General features: G+C 41.3%; 1 long non-coding RNA gene across 2 annotated transcripts in view; it reads left to right on the top strand.

Annotated features, from left to right (window-relative positions):
* LOC125330387 overlaps positions 1–14,303 on the top strand; it is a 169,234-nt gene extending 154,931 nt beyond the window's left edge. For both annotated transcript variants that reach the window (XR_007205485.1, XR_007205486.1), the window contains 3 exons: positions 11,818–11,887; positions 12,343–12,457; positions 13,968–14,303. This is a non-coding gene — a long non-coding RNA (uncharacterized LOC125330387). The remainder of the gene's footprint in view (positions 1–11,817; positions 11,888–12,342; positions 12,458–13,967) is intronic.
* Positions 14,304–15,230: the final 927 nt, after the last annotated feature.

Here is a 15,230-nt window from a genome sequence, read left to right as displayed (position 1 = left end):
GGGGCTCTGTGCCCCGGCATGCCATGTTGTGACTGTCCCAGGCACATGGCTGGGGGCTTCCTCTCACAGCCCTCTGCCAGTGCCCAAGCTATGCTCTGCTTGGGTACATCTCCTCTTGTCTCTCAGCATCTACTCACAGGTGTGAGCTGTGAGGGATGTCTGCTACATGGGATGGAAGAGTTTGCTCTGTATTCATGTCAGTGTCTGGACCCTTCTCTGGGCTGTGCTCGCAGCCCTTTTGTTGTCAAGATGGCTTTGAACAAAGAGGCAGTTAGTTGGTTTTGCTGAGGATCCCCAAGCAGAAGTTGCTGCCAGGATTTGGTGCAGGGTGTTGGCATGAGTGAGGTAGCTAGCCAGGAAGTGAAACAAAAGTGGAAAAGTGATGACCAAAATAAGGAGATGGGATCATGTTTTCGTTCTTCATGGTGTTGGGTGTAGAGAAACCCAAGTGATTTAGGAGCCCTTTCAGTCAAGGTGGACATAGAGCAGGGCTGGGGCAAGCTGTTACCCTGCTCCTGGGCATGCAGAGCATGAGCAGGGACAGGATGTGCCGGGCCCTGTTCCTGATGGGCAATTCAGATGTAAACCTCATATTTTAACATATAGAGAGAGTTTAGGTAAAGACATATGAACTGTGCTGTGTCTGATGGTGCCAGTGCTGGGGGCAGCCTGGCAGCCCTTTCCTTCAGTAGTGGAGATATATCCAGTGTGCCCAGAAACATGATGAACATGAAGAAAAAATGAAGAACAGTTACACAATGTTGAGTGCAATGAGTGCTTCTCTGTGCTGAACAACTCTGCTAAATGCAATATGCAGTTTGTAAAATGGCTTCCATGGAGAGACTGCAAAAGCTGACTGTCAGATTTTTTATCCTAAGAAGCCTCAAAAAAAAGAGAGGTTCAGTGCTTGAGTAGCTAATACCTGTGCCAGCTCTCCTCTCAGCACTGCACAGCAGCCAGCTCTCCTGGCCTGAGCACATGCTGCTGTTAAGGCAGCCAGGTTAGCAACAGGCATGCAGGTACCAACAGCACAGGTGGCTGGACAGGGTGGAGGGCAACTGTCAGAAAGTTTTTTGCCCTTGGTTACTTTTTGCAACCCGTTAAGCTTGAGGTTGCAGAGATCTAGAACTCGCACTAGTGGGACACTGCAGAAATAGCCCCTTTCCATTGCTGTGGGAAGGTCCAGAGTGCCAGGCTTTGTGATGCTACTCTAGTAAACACTAAAAACACATGGAAGCATTCAGCCTTCTGTTTTTCAATGTTCTGGGCTCCTTCATGAGGTCTATATTCATAGTTATACCCTTGTAACAAAATGTGCCTTCCTGTTTGTGTTTTTCAGGTCTGTTTCCAGAGCATCCTAACTTCCTTTCTTTCCTTGTTTCATTTCTGGATGAAAATCCAAACCCACACAAGCACTTTGTTTTCCCTGCATCTGGTGTCCTTGGCTCCCTCTAAATGAAAGGCTTTAAAAGTGTTTTTTTTCCCAGATTAGTATCCTCTCCCCTCTTGCGCTGGTTCACTGATGACCTCACTGGTCTAAATATAGGCTCACCTTCCCCAGGCGCAGGAGAGCAGGACCACACTGCAGCTGTGGCAGTGATGGAAATGTTGCCTTTCCTTTTAGCAGCTATGTTGGCTTCCATGATTGAAGCCTCACTGTCTCCAAGCCTGCTGCAGCCTCTGCAGCCCAGGTTTGGTGCTGCAAAGCAGGGTGTCTTCAGAAGGGCTCCTGCCCAGCATTGGTGCCCTCGCTCGAGGCCTGCAGAAGGCGGAGGTTTGGGCCTGGCCATAAGAGATGGAGAGGGTAGGAAGGCAGGGCTGGGGCTGGGACACCGCTGCCTGCTGGGGAGGAAGGCTCTTCACTGCACAGCTCCCACAGGAGGAGGTTTGTGCTGGGGACAGCATCTCTGGGGCCTTGGAGGGCTCTTCTTCCTGAGGAAACATAGAAAGCTGAAAGATGCTCCACCTGTCCTTTACCCCTCCAATAAATGTTGTGCCCTGTGCCCTCTAGATGTAAGAAAGAAAATGTGATTAAAATGGTAAAATGCTTTTATTTGTGAAATATTAGCTTTGTGTAATATGTATTCAAAAGCAGATACTCATTTAAAGGTTATATTTAATATAGCTCTGCTCCAGTTTTTCTTTTTTATTATTTTCTTATACATCTTTTCACTTTCTAAGGCAATGCTCCAGTGACTACTGCAATATAATAGCTGCTTTCTCTCTCAGTACACAATTTGACAGCATTTATTCTTTCCTTCAGTGAACATAATTACTTCACATATGGAACCTGTGATAGCCTACAGGCATCTGAGAGAAACCAGAATCATACAATCTGTCCCCTTTGTGAGCTTAATTTACATTCACAAGTGTCATTTTAATAGTGCTGGCAACATGTAGGATAAAAATTACAGGTCAGCTGCAGCATGTCACAGGGAACTGTGCTTAAGTCAATAACATGGTATTATTACATTCTGGATAATTTTACAAGGTAGATCTCACAGAAGGAATTTGACCCCTATTTCTTTAGTTTTCTGCCTTTTGGTTTCCTTCATAAGGTAATTCACTTAGAAATGGATGTATCAAAACTGCAAACATGTTGACAAAGAGGTTAGACTAGTAGGCATTTCCAAATCTGAAAGCAACACCTTTCCCTTGCTGTAACTTGTAACAGTGCTTAGAATTACCATGCTCTGGCCTATTTAAAAATTCGCACTGTTAATTCTTGAAATTTGTTTTCCTGATCCATGTAATCAAAATACTGAGGGGCATAGCCTTCTGCCTTCTCATTTCATACAGTTGACAGAAGTTTGAGCTTTCTGCAACTGATTATTTTTTTAGTCAGCAAAAGCACTCTCAGGCTAGGTATTTTACAGAAATTTTGTACAAGAAAAATGGTGAGTGTCACAGAGACATGCTGCATACAGACCTATGTGCAATTCATGATTTAATTTATATACTTATAGGACCTAAAAATAATAGCTCATTTTTTATATGGGCATCTGTAATATAGATAAAGGTGCAATAGATAATCTAATAAACTTCAGGTTATTTGTTTTAGTGAAAACTTGTTTTGGGGTAGAGCACTGAATTCAAATATCAAATCAATCTTAGTTACCATTACTGATTATTTTCTGTTTTTACAAACCCCATAATTTGCTGCATTTTAAGCTTTCAAAGTTTGTTTAGGGCTTATACAGTTTGCCCATAGTGCTATGACATTCTAAAAGTCCATATATACACAGACAAGGCAAATACACTCCCAGGTGTCTTCTCCCTGCACACATACCCACACACATCCATTCCCTGAACCACACAGCCATTTACTCCTCCTCAAATTTGCATCCTTGTCTTGCTGTAAGCACTTCTACTCATTCGAGGAACACAAGGGGGAAAAAATCTTTTATCTAACGATTCATTTTCATATCACTGACAGTACTGGAGTTTGAGCAAGTTTTTTAACTAAGCCCCTCCCCCCCCCCCCAAACAAAAAAGGACATTTTTTTCCTCTGAGAAGGCTAGATAGAACATACTTTTAAACTAACAGTAAGGAATTGGATGCATAAATACCTAGATATAGTGAATATGTCCACTACCTGAAGACTTGTAACATGGGTGAGGATGAAGGAAAAATGCGTATAAACCCCCCAAATAATTAAGATTAAAACCAGGAAAATTACAACTGGAGTACTTTGCACATTTTTGAGAGTGAAGGTAGTTAGGCACTGGAAAGGATTCCTTTTGAGACTGGTGGAATACTTATCAAAACTTCATGTCTTTCTAAAGGATGTGTCCCACTCTACTGGTGGTCTGATGTGAGAAGTCAGTTTTGTTTCATTGTCCATGTTTAAGTCCACCCAGGCCTTATAAAACCACACAGCCAACCTCTGAAGTCTAATGTCAGCCTTTACTTGGGAAAATATGTATTTGGGGCACTGGGAAATTTTCTTGTGTAAGAAAAGTGTCTATTAGTCATGTTCTTCACAGTCTGGCATAGGAAAGTGTTTGCATTTCAGATACTCTACCCTAGTGGGAGGCTCTGGTTTTGTTTCAAGCTCTCAGCTGCTGCAGGGGTGTAGACTGGGAAACAAGAGCCACAAAGGGCAGGTTGGAGGTGTTCCACCTCTGGAGCTCTCCCACACACCCATCTTAGCAGAAAGAAAACTTTTGTCACATGACAGCATATGTGCAAATATTAATATTTTATGTGCCTGATGACCTATTGACCAAACTCTTTTACCGGTGGAATATTTGAAACATGACAATTTTCATTCTTTGTGAGGATCTTGCATGAGCTACAGTTCAGTTGCAGAAAAGTCTCATTTATTCCACTGGAGATGTGCTGGAGTGTCTTGTCTGCCTCTCTTCAGCTTCTGTCTTCTCCCTTGGCTGACATTAAGTTTATTACTTGTTTGATTAATGGTTGCCACATCTGGTATTTCTATTTTAGAGAAGGAAAAATAAAAGAAGTGTTTACAGGGGAGGCTTTGCAGACAGGACCAAGCTGGGTGCAAGGCCCTGCCTATGAACAGGGATTACTTCTGCTTCTTAAAAGATAAGGGACACAATCAAGTTTTTGGCCTGACATCCTCTTTTCACCAGTAGAACACAATTGTGCTGATAACTTTTGTGAGAAGAGGCTGAACATGCAGTAGGTGAATTCTGTTGTTGGGTCTAGAACTGGAGCCTTTGAGCTCTCTCTTTTTGCTAGCTTGTGATATCAGGCTCTTTACACATCCTTTCTCTGTCACGTCCTGTTGAACAGATGTTTTTTGGTGAGAAAATTTATCTTAAGAGCTGTTTTCGTCAACCTAATTTGGAAAAAGGTTTGGTATTCATCAGCAATGGTTTTGAACTAAAGTCAAGTCTTCGTGCATTGGTTTCAGGGAAGTTGCCAGGCAACTGGGAGGTTATAGCTTGTAGTCACACCTGGCAGCTTGTGGACATAATCAGTTGGTTTTGCTTTGCAAAGTAAAGTAAGAAATTACTACGGTGAGATTGCCCAAAATGGAGTTTTTTCCAGATTTGGGAGGAGTTCTGTGCTTGGCTGGGATGATGGTGCTTGGCCGTGCTTGCCTGGTGGCACCTGGGGCTCCCTCTGTGCACTGCAGGCAGCACAGTGCCCCAGTTCAGTCCCTCTGGCCCAGTGTGCAGCATCAGGACAGATGTAGGAGTCTGGATTAGTGCAGGCAGTCTTTCATATTGTATTTTCTGAGTGATGGGTAAAGGAACAAATCTACAGATTGCGTGTGTGCTGTTTTAATTTACCACTTAGAGGATGAAGCTGAACAGAGTCTGTGGTTAATATGAATTTTAAAAAGATAATGAGATGTTTTTCTTCCCAAGCTGGCATACAATCTTATTTTCTTTACTCCTCCTCCTCCAAAAAACCCCCCTACCAAGCTCTTGTCTCCAATTTGTTCCTAAATACAATATCAAACGCCTCCTCTGTGCCTCTGATGTATGCTCGAATCTGTGTGCCACTGTGTTGATTCATCTGGAAGATGCCCGGCGTGTGAGTGGTTTGGCACAGTGTGGTACAGGAGAGGAATCTGATAGTGAGAAAGGCAGAGGCAACAGCATAATTATGAAGGATTTCTTCCCCTCATACTGCTTCTTGTTATTTATTCTTCTCTCCATGTTTCCCCTGGTTATTCCTCTTCCTGAAATGAAAATAACCTGGCAAGAAAACAATGTTTCCACTCCCATCAATTTTAGGCAAGGAACACCAGGCATTTTTTTTTTTTTTTTTTAGCATTTCTAACTGAAGGATGATTATTCACCAATATTTTTTGTTGAAGCAAGCAGGCTTGTTAACTGTGGTGACATTTTTAGTGATGCTATGATATCCCAGTGTCATTGTTGCTTGATTTATCAGTTTCTAAAGGATTATTTTGTTGAAAAACTTACCATGGATCTTGTGTTTAAGGCTGACTTTATATGCATATGACTACAAGTGTGTGAATTTGTATGAAAATAAGGGACAGAACTGTTAAGATGCTTTTTCTGTTTTGGGCTTTTGGCTCTGTGTCATAAAATACAAACTGGAGCCTTGAATTTCCATGATTTAAAATGGCATACTTAAACTGAGAAATACTGTAATTGAGATCAGCTCAGCCACAGCCATCCTACAGTTTGCATCTGTTTACTCCCCCTCTTTTCCAAATTCCTGACTCACCTTCTCTTATTGCTATACTTCTATAGGACTATTACTTGCAACCTCTGCCTCCCCAGCTGCTCCCTCCAGCTATGGAGGGCTATCCTTTCCCTCTCCAACCTGTTCACCACCACCTGCTAACCAGGCACACTTTGATCCATTGCTGAGCCTCTGGCTTTTGCACGTGGCTGCCATGGGTCTTTGAGGGGTTACAGATAGCGTGGCTGGAGGAGTGGGATGGCAGTCATGATGGGGAGTCTGTGGGGTCACCCTGACTAGAAAAGGGTGAGGACAAGTAGGGATCCCATTCCCTTGAAGAGAGAACACTTGGTGAGAAATCCCTTGGAGGAAAGCACGAGTCTGCGGGCGCAGCTCGCTGCAGCTCTGGCAGCTGGAGTCTGAAGCAGTGGGTAGGTAAATGTGAACACTAGGTACCTGCTTGGAGATGCAGCAACCACAGACAGTTTGAAAAAACAAAAATTCAAAACTGGAAAGATGCGACCTTGATGCTTTTTAAACTCAATGAAAGCAAATGTGCTTAGATTTCCTGGGAAAAAGATGCAATTGGAAATTCTGTGTAAGTGTAAATATGTGAAAGCCAAAGGAGGTAAAGTTTTTTCCTAATTAGGATAATTAAAAAGAAAAGCAGTCTGCAAGTTGAATGCCAGACACAGAGCACCACAGCTCTTTTGCTATAGCAGGAGCAGATTTATTCATGGAGTGATGCATCCTATTCCTTTTCTCTCCTCCGGCACCCAGGCTGAAACCTCCTGCCTGGGTGAAACCTCTGCAATCCACCTTGGGCTGTACAGCATTGCTGGTCAAGCCAGTATGATATTTCCCCTTCTTCCTCCCCCTCTTCCCCCCTCCTAATTTTAAAGTGACTAAAACATGTGGTTCTGTCAGTCTTACAGTGGCTCAGCTCACCCATCATCTCCAGTTCCCCCAAAACTCTCTGGGAAATTCAGGTGCTTTGCAGTTCTCTGAAGCAGGTCCACGGGGTTTGCTGCGTTAAATCCAGACCACAATGTTAAAGTTACATAGCTAGAAGGGACAAAGCACCCTCTTCTGGGTAGGCCCTCAAAATCAGATCAGCTGTCAAAAAATTGTTTTGTCCTGAAGAGAGAAGTGGCAGAAAAGGAAGGCAGAGCACATTTTAGGGCCACTTGGGAGCCCTTTATGTGGGTTCTGGCCATTTAGTCTTCACTAAAACATGAATGCTTACCATAGCAACCACATCAGCCTCCTTCAAGAGAGCCACTGCTTGAATAAAGATGGGGGTTCACTGAAGAAAGTCCAACAAACACGTGTAGACCTTTTACAGTGCTGTACAAGGAAACAGTCTCACTTGAGGAAGCAGACATGTTTTCCCAGGAAGCATTGTAAGAGTTAATGCAATATGCTGCTAGCTTTCCCTGCCTCTGCTGCATGCTTGCTCCTGGGAATTGCTGTTATTTGGGTGGCGTGGGTGGGGGATGGCAACGGCGAAGGGGTGGGCGACCCCCATTGCCCTGCTGCCTGCACTGCTGGGAGAGCTCGCTGCCCAGAGTATTTTGGATCCTTGCCCGTTAAAGCTTCTCCCAAACTCTGCACATGCACATTGAGTCACTGTTTTCCTGAAATCTCATGCTTGGTAGGTATTTTCCTCAAGTGCACCCTTTTGCTTTAATCCCTGCTTAATCTTACAGAAAGATGCAAACAATTTTGTAACATCTCTTTGCCTTGGGAAGTCTCAGAGGTGTTCAACAAATGCTTCTGTGGCTTTTTATTCATTTGCCCCAAGAGAAGACTGGGGCTTCCCCCTGCAGTAAGTAGGTTTGGATATAAAATACTAATAGATCAACCTCCTGGAAAGAGGATGCTTTGATTTGTAAAACTGGAAAGAAAATGTTTATCTGGGCAGTATTAGATTAGTCACAGATTAATTACAATTGTCAAGTATTATTCATCTGTAATAAGAGTGAATTCTTCACTCAAGATTCATAGCAAAATAACATTATTTTTCAAATAGAAGTAATTTAAATGGAAGTAAGACCTTCTAATACCACCATCTGTACAAGTAAATTACTTTCAGAGTAATTAAATATGCATATCTGGGCTGTGTACTGTACTGATGAACCAAGTTTTATGGAAGCAATATGCTTAAAAATCCCTTAGGTATTAAAGATGAAGAACCCATGGCATTTTGCATTCATATAACCATGAATAAGAAAAAATATTTTTTCTACTGCATAAGTTTGGGGAATATATTTTTATTAACTTTTCCAGGTTAATTAATATTTTTGCCAAATAGCAAATACTATCATCATATTTATTAGTCTGACATTTCACAGGGACTTAGAGCTCTATAAGAAGTTTCAGCATTGTGTGTCTGAATTTATGATTGTGACACAGTCACTCATCTTCTGCAGATTCCCAGGAAGCAGAGCAGTGCAGTGAAACCGAAATCATTATGTTGACTGAATTCATTACTGCCGGACTCGTCCCTCCATGAAATAGCACTGCTCAGCCAATTGGGATTCATGGTCACAACCCTTCATGGGATCATCAGGGTTTATAGTCCATAACAAATACAAATACAGACAGGAACAATAACAGTCTGATCCATCTGATCTATTGCCGCACCTTGTGAGACTGTCACGAGTACCGGAATAGTGACTGGCCACGTGTTTTCTGTTGTGCAGATGAATGGCACAGTTGTGTAGGAAGGAGAGGCTGTGTCTCAGAACATGGCACTGACAGCATGGTGTTCAGCGACTAAAACCCATGCTTGCAACACGTTCTTCATGACTTATGGAAAGCACTGGTGTGTAGGGGAGCTTTGGACATTTGCTGGAAGCATCTGAACACTGTGGAAGTGCTTGGTTAAAGAAATACCTGAAGTCAGTTCTGTGGAGCACTTCAGAAGAAGTCTGAAATCCCAGCAGCTCAACCCTTTCAATGCAGCAAATAGAGCTGTCTACATACTACCAAAATGCAAGAGCAAGTTCAAGCATAAAGACACACAGTTGGCACATCTCTGCAAGTCAGCCACTGCATGCTGCATGTGATATATGTTTTATGCTTATGAAACATGCAGAGGTTCCCTGACATCAAGAGACTTAGTCTACATGCAGCACTTTCACAGTTATCTCCTCAGATTAGTTGCAGGAGTCTGACAATGGATGGAAGACAATGGATCAATTCTTTCTGCACCTCAAACATAAAATAAGAAATTGTGGCCTGAAACACAGAAAAGAAATGATGAGAGCTTCATTTCTCTACTCTTAGCCCTGTGCTAACACATGTGAACCACTATGTTGTGTCAAGCCTTTGGGACCTGCTTATGTGTGTTCTAGGTCATACTTTGTGATAGATGGAGGTGGATGTTTATGTAGCCAAGAGGAGAACCATCAGAAATGCTCTAATCTGGGAGGTTTTGAAATTTGAATGGCATAATTCCTGACCTAGTGTAAGGCAGTAATTTGGTGACAGGTTCAGCTGCATCCAGTCTAATTGTGCATGTGTATTATGCTGGAGGTAGCCTGCATGAGTTTTCTTAAATTGCCTTTGTGTGTCTAGCAGATTTTCTGTGAGGGTTGAGGTTGAAAGAGAAAAAAGTGGGAATTTGGGTGTGAATGTTCTGGGTGAATCCTTGACAAAAGGGCTTTTGGCTCTGTGGGATGGCTCCTATCAGGGCTGCATATGAAAGACTTTTATAGTACTTCTGAGAAAGCCTGATTTTCAGGTAAAGGTTTGACCTGCAATAGACAATATATACATAATACTTATTGCTTTTGGGCAGTAAATTGCTTTTGGGAATTTAGGAATTATAGCAATAATGCAGGGACATATGCAAAAGAAACTCTACATAGTCAAAAATAAACAATTGAAATGTGACTTGGTTCGGCTTCTGAATGTGGCCACTTTGCCCTGTCTAAGTCCATGTTTATGCTAAAACATTCTTAGACTGGCATTATTAGCATAATGTAGCCCATTTCCCAATAATTTGAAAGTGGATCTTCCACGTGTTTGAACATGGCAAGGTAGGACAAGGACATTAAAATCCTCTTTTCTTACTCTGTAACAGTGTCTTGTGTTGAGGTTGTCTGCAATTCTCACAGAGGCTGGAGCATTATTTTGCATACCCTTTTCCCCCCGTTTATCTTCTATTTACTTAGACAAAATTGAGAGAACTTTTTTACTTGCTGTGCTTTTAAAGCTTTAAAAGCTGTTGCTGAAAAGGTACCTATTTTCTTATCACTTTTTTTTTTCTTGCTCCAGAAAAGGGCTTAATTTGAAGTTCTTTTTTGGCAGCTGTATTTCATTGTGATACATTATGTCAGGGCACATCAGTCACATGAAGATTTATGGAAAAAAACATACCCTTTTTAGATGTCCTTCTCTGCAGTCCTCTTCAAAACACGGTGTTTTTTCAAGAAACTCAACTATCAACAGCATTATGATTCTTGAAATATCGTGGGTGTAATGACTTCCTCTTCCTCAATTATATAAATGTTACTTAAAAAAGGAATATAGAATTTAATGTGGTGAACTTAGTAATTCTAAAAAAAAATTGACCATTTTCACCTTGCCGATGTTTACTTTTTAGTGGTGAGCAAGGGTTTCTCTTCTTTGTAACCAAGATAATCCTATGCTGTTCCTTATTTTACCATTAAATGAGATACATTCTGAATTCAGATGAAAATGAGGTACCTTGATGAAAGCAGGCTTCAGGTGTCGCACACTAAGCATTGTACATTTCTCTTTGCTCTGATCCTCCAGCACACATAAGATTTCACCTCTTCACCTTTGAACAAGATTGCACTAACTTTGATCTTTTCAATTTTGTTCAACTCCAGGGAAGGAGCAGCTACTTGAAACATGTTATAATTTAGACTTTCAGAGGTTCTTAAAAAAAAAAAAAAAAAAAAAAGGGAAAAAAAAAAGCAGAAAGAAAAAAAATCTTGAAAGCATGAACTAAAAGCTGTAGATTTTTATCTTGAGCATCAGCTTTTATAGCTAGTGTGTAATGGTTTAATACCAAAAACTGTCTCCACATAGAACAAAACAAAATACAGATTTAAAAAGCACACAGAATTATTAAATATAAATTTCATTTTAGGTAAGCATTTTCCTGCAGTAGTGATGTAGGTATCCTTTCCCAGGTCAAAACATAAGCTTTGTGTTCTTGCTCCTTTGCTTATGGCCTAAACCTATTATTTGAGCCTCTGTACTTGTGTGATATTAATTCATGATACTGACAGTTAATCTATTTTTATAACTGTTACTATCTGAGCTAAATAACAAAATAGGTTCTTCATTTTCTCTTCCAGTTTGAGAGCATGTAACAGTGGGGAACAAAGTTAAAAGTATGATATTTTCAAGATCTTACATGGTTTTGCAATATTCTTAAAATGATTATTACCATGTGCCAGTATGGTAGTTATTTTGCTATTATTTCAGTATTATTTGGGTTTGTTTGGGTTTTGTTTGGGGTTTTTTTGCTATTGCAGGACAGATTTTCACCCAAATACTGAAGAATTTTAAATCACAGAGCACTGCTGGGGCTGTACCAGCCCCAATGTGGCTCTAAATTCCTAGGAAGTTTAATCAAAATTCTTAATGATTACTAAAAGTTTACGGTTTTTTCTCATTGGCTCCTTTTTATTCTTGCCTAGTTTACTCAGATGTGCATTATTTCATCCCTGTCTTCTCTGCTGAGACTAGAGTTGTTTAGGGAGGCTCATGGTAAGTAGCTCTTTGTGTCCATCCTCTTGCTTTATTTTGAGGTTTGTTTTGCACAACAGTGCAAATGGGGACAGTTTCCCCCTTCTTGGATGTGATGCTTATTGAATTCATTTCCATTAACAAGCTGTTGGAAGCAAGTTAATGCCACATTAATTTACTCTTACATCTGACTTTTCCTGCCTATTCTAAGGGTTGCTTAGACAACAGATCATCTCCTAAATATCTCATAAAAGGTCTGAAGTCCACTCCCCGCAAAAGTGGAATTATGATTAATAATTCAAAAGAGTAATTTATATCGCACTAAAACTTGAATGACAAAAGAAATAAAGATGTTGGTATACAGGTGAAATTATTGGTAGAGATAATCTCTACAGAGATCCTTGACATGGTTACTTACAGGGACCAAGTAATATATTACTATTCATGAGCTGTTTATGTTTTCTTTTTCTTTGCAGTGTTCTAGGTGTCAGACAATCCTGGAACCAAGAACCTCAAATCACGTTTCATCCTCTGGTTTCCCTGAAACTCTTAGTTACACGTTGAAGTTACTGGATTTATGTTCTGTTCAAGGTATTTGCATACACACTCCTCTTTAAGAGCCTTTGATCTATTGTGAGCTGAAGGTTCATTGAGATTTTTGGTTTGTTACTTTTCATAACACCTTTTGGCCTGATTTTGTGAGGTTAATCAGATAACTTATTTTGAGATGTACTTCATTTTCTAGCCTTACCATCACATATGCCTTTTGCAGGTAAGCCCCACTTCTAATCAACTTCTATAGTAGCCAATGCCCCATGTCACCATTTGACTGCCACCTATTCAGACATCTCTGTGGGAGGGTTGTGATAAAGCCATCTGGGCTCTTTGGTTGTACAGGACATTTGCAGGTGTAGCAGAAAACTTCAGGTTCTCTAATGACAATGGGGTTAGTGGCAGTGTAAAATCAAAGTGGAAATGTCCTAAACCAGAAGTACTGAGAGAGAGATTGCTCACTGCTAGTTCTGGGGAGAAAATATGACACCCTGGGAGAGCTGATCCTTTTAGTGTTGCCCAGGTACCCAGTACTGCAGTGTGTGGCCAGAAATTATCTGAGTGAGACACAGGATATCACTTGCAGACTTCAGGGCCAAGAAAATCCGCTCATATCCCAGTGTCTGCTGGCTGTAGCTCCAGGCTCTGTCAGTGTCACAGGAGCAAACTCTCTGTACTTTCCTACTCTAGACAGTTTGCTGCTGCCAGGAAGCACTCCAAGGAAGCACTGACATTTCCAAAGCATTCAGCCAATGAGCATGGGTGACAAACTCATAGATTTGTGGGGGTTTGAGGTAGATGTCCCCATCCAGGTTTAATGACATCATTCTACTCCACTTAAATGCTTACATTTTCCAAATTTTTTGCAGTAAAAAGGGCAAACCCAAATTTTCAGTCCGCAAATCAATGGTTTCTCATTGCAGAGCAAGACACAGTTTTTTAAGTAATACATTTTAATTTTAATTTTCCTAATTATATGCAAAACAATATGATTGTAGTACATAGGACAATACCTATCTTAAAGAAACTATTGTGTAGATAGATTTTCTTTTAGAATAGTTGGTAGTTAAAAGCTGTCCTTATTTCACTGAGGAAGTAAAATCCACACTTGTTAGGCTCTTATTTCATCCTCTTTCCTATGGTCTCACCTTTTTGGCCCCACTAACTTTCATGTCCATAATGAACTCCATTTAGCTTCCCTGCAGCAGGACCTTGTCTTTGTTAATCACTGACCCAGCGGCGTGAAGCTGCATAGGAGAAGCAGGTTATTTTTTTTTTTTCTGGATTTTCTCTACTTCCTTCAGCAGTTGTGACTTCTAAGAAACTGCAGAACAAACAAGTATAAAAGATCAGGAAGATGGCCTGAAAAAATAATGTTTAAAAGATGTCTCATTGTACTCAGTTCTCCAGTAGCTGCCAGCTACAGGTTGATGGCTGAAATCTTAGAAGGAGTTAATGAGATTAGATCTTTGGCAACTGATTGCTTAATGCTGTCTTCTCATTCAGTGGTGTCATGTTTGGGGGTTTTTTACTTTTTTCTTTTTTTCAGTAACCATATATAAACTTATCATGGAGATCAGCTGGGACCTCATGGCAGAAATCTCATTTAAAACAACTGGAAATTACTTCACCTTGGCTCAAGCCACAGCATAACAGATACCTTCTCCTCCTTCTCCAGCCCTGCTGTGAGTCAAAGGCATTTTCTGGGCTGTTACTTTCCTGTGCTGAATGACCTTGAGCCTCTTCCTGTTGCCCCATCTTTGCTTGGCTCAGCATGTGCATCTCTTGCTCTTTATAAATATGCCTGCGTGCTCGCCTTTGCTGTGTTCCTTTTTCTCCACAGCTGAAGGTATTGGTCCTTTGTCAGGCATTGAGACATGTTTTAGTTCATAAATGCCTGTAGCAATTTTCCATGCTTTTGATAGTGAGGATTTTTTTCACCTTATTAAAAAAATGTTGGTATTGTGAAATGCATAGTACTCAGCTACTAGTGTGTTTCCTTTCTGCCCATGCTTGCAGAGTGAGGGAAAATTAGGTGAAAAAGTAGAGTAGCAGCATTTTATACTTGTTTTGCTGGGACATAAATTTGCAGATTTGTGAAGTGGGGGAGAATCAGCCCACCGTGACTCACAGCACAAACACAGCACGGTTGGAAGAGCCCAGCCTGGGTTGTGTGTATCCTTACTAACAGGGAAAGCTGAAATGCTAATTGACGTTGCAATCTGCTTCAGGTCAGGTAAAGGTCATCAGACCCCTGCAAACACTTAATCCTTCCCATGGAAGCTTTGTGGGATTCCCAGGGATCCTACAAAAATAACCTTTATGTTTGCTTACGTGGAGAATCTCTGCAGGAAGCAGAGCTGGCAGAGTGGTGGTAGAGAGGCGTGGGGATGGCAGAGGTGTCAGAGGGATGAGGAGGCTGGGCAGAGTCATCACCCTTTGCTTTTTTTTTCATGTTAAACACCATGTAAATACTGCTGTGAAACAAAGCTGCCACTCTTTGCTACCAATCACCTCTCAGATCTTCAGCCTCCTTGTAAAAGGCTGCATCAGCTTTTCCCAGATGTGAACACTAGGACAGATTGAAGCACAAGCTGAACGTAATGGTGAATGTAAGGTGGGGCAGGCACAATGCTAAGCACTGTGCAACTTCCAAATGAATGTCCATACATTCAGCAAGGTAATGTAGCACATGCATAACCTAATTTTTGCAGAAATATAGGGGCTATGTATACGCATACCTGTGCATGCTGAAGTGCTCTATTGGGCTGAGGCCAGGATGTTCAGCACTGTGTAGGTTTAGCCCTTCCAG

The sequence above is a fragment of the Corvus hawaiiensis genome, chromosome 9 (genome assembly GCF_020740725.1).
Source record: "Corvus hawaiiensis isolate bCorHaw1 chromosome 9, bCorHaw1.pri.cur, whole genome shotgun sequence".
NCBI lineage: Eukaryota > Metazoa > Chordata > Aves > Passeriformes > Corvidae > Corvus > Corvus hawaiiensis.
The sequence above is the reverse complement of the archived record's forward strand: the minus strand, read 5'-3'. Positions and strand labels throughout refer to the sequence as shown.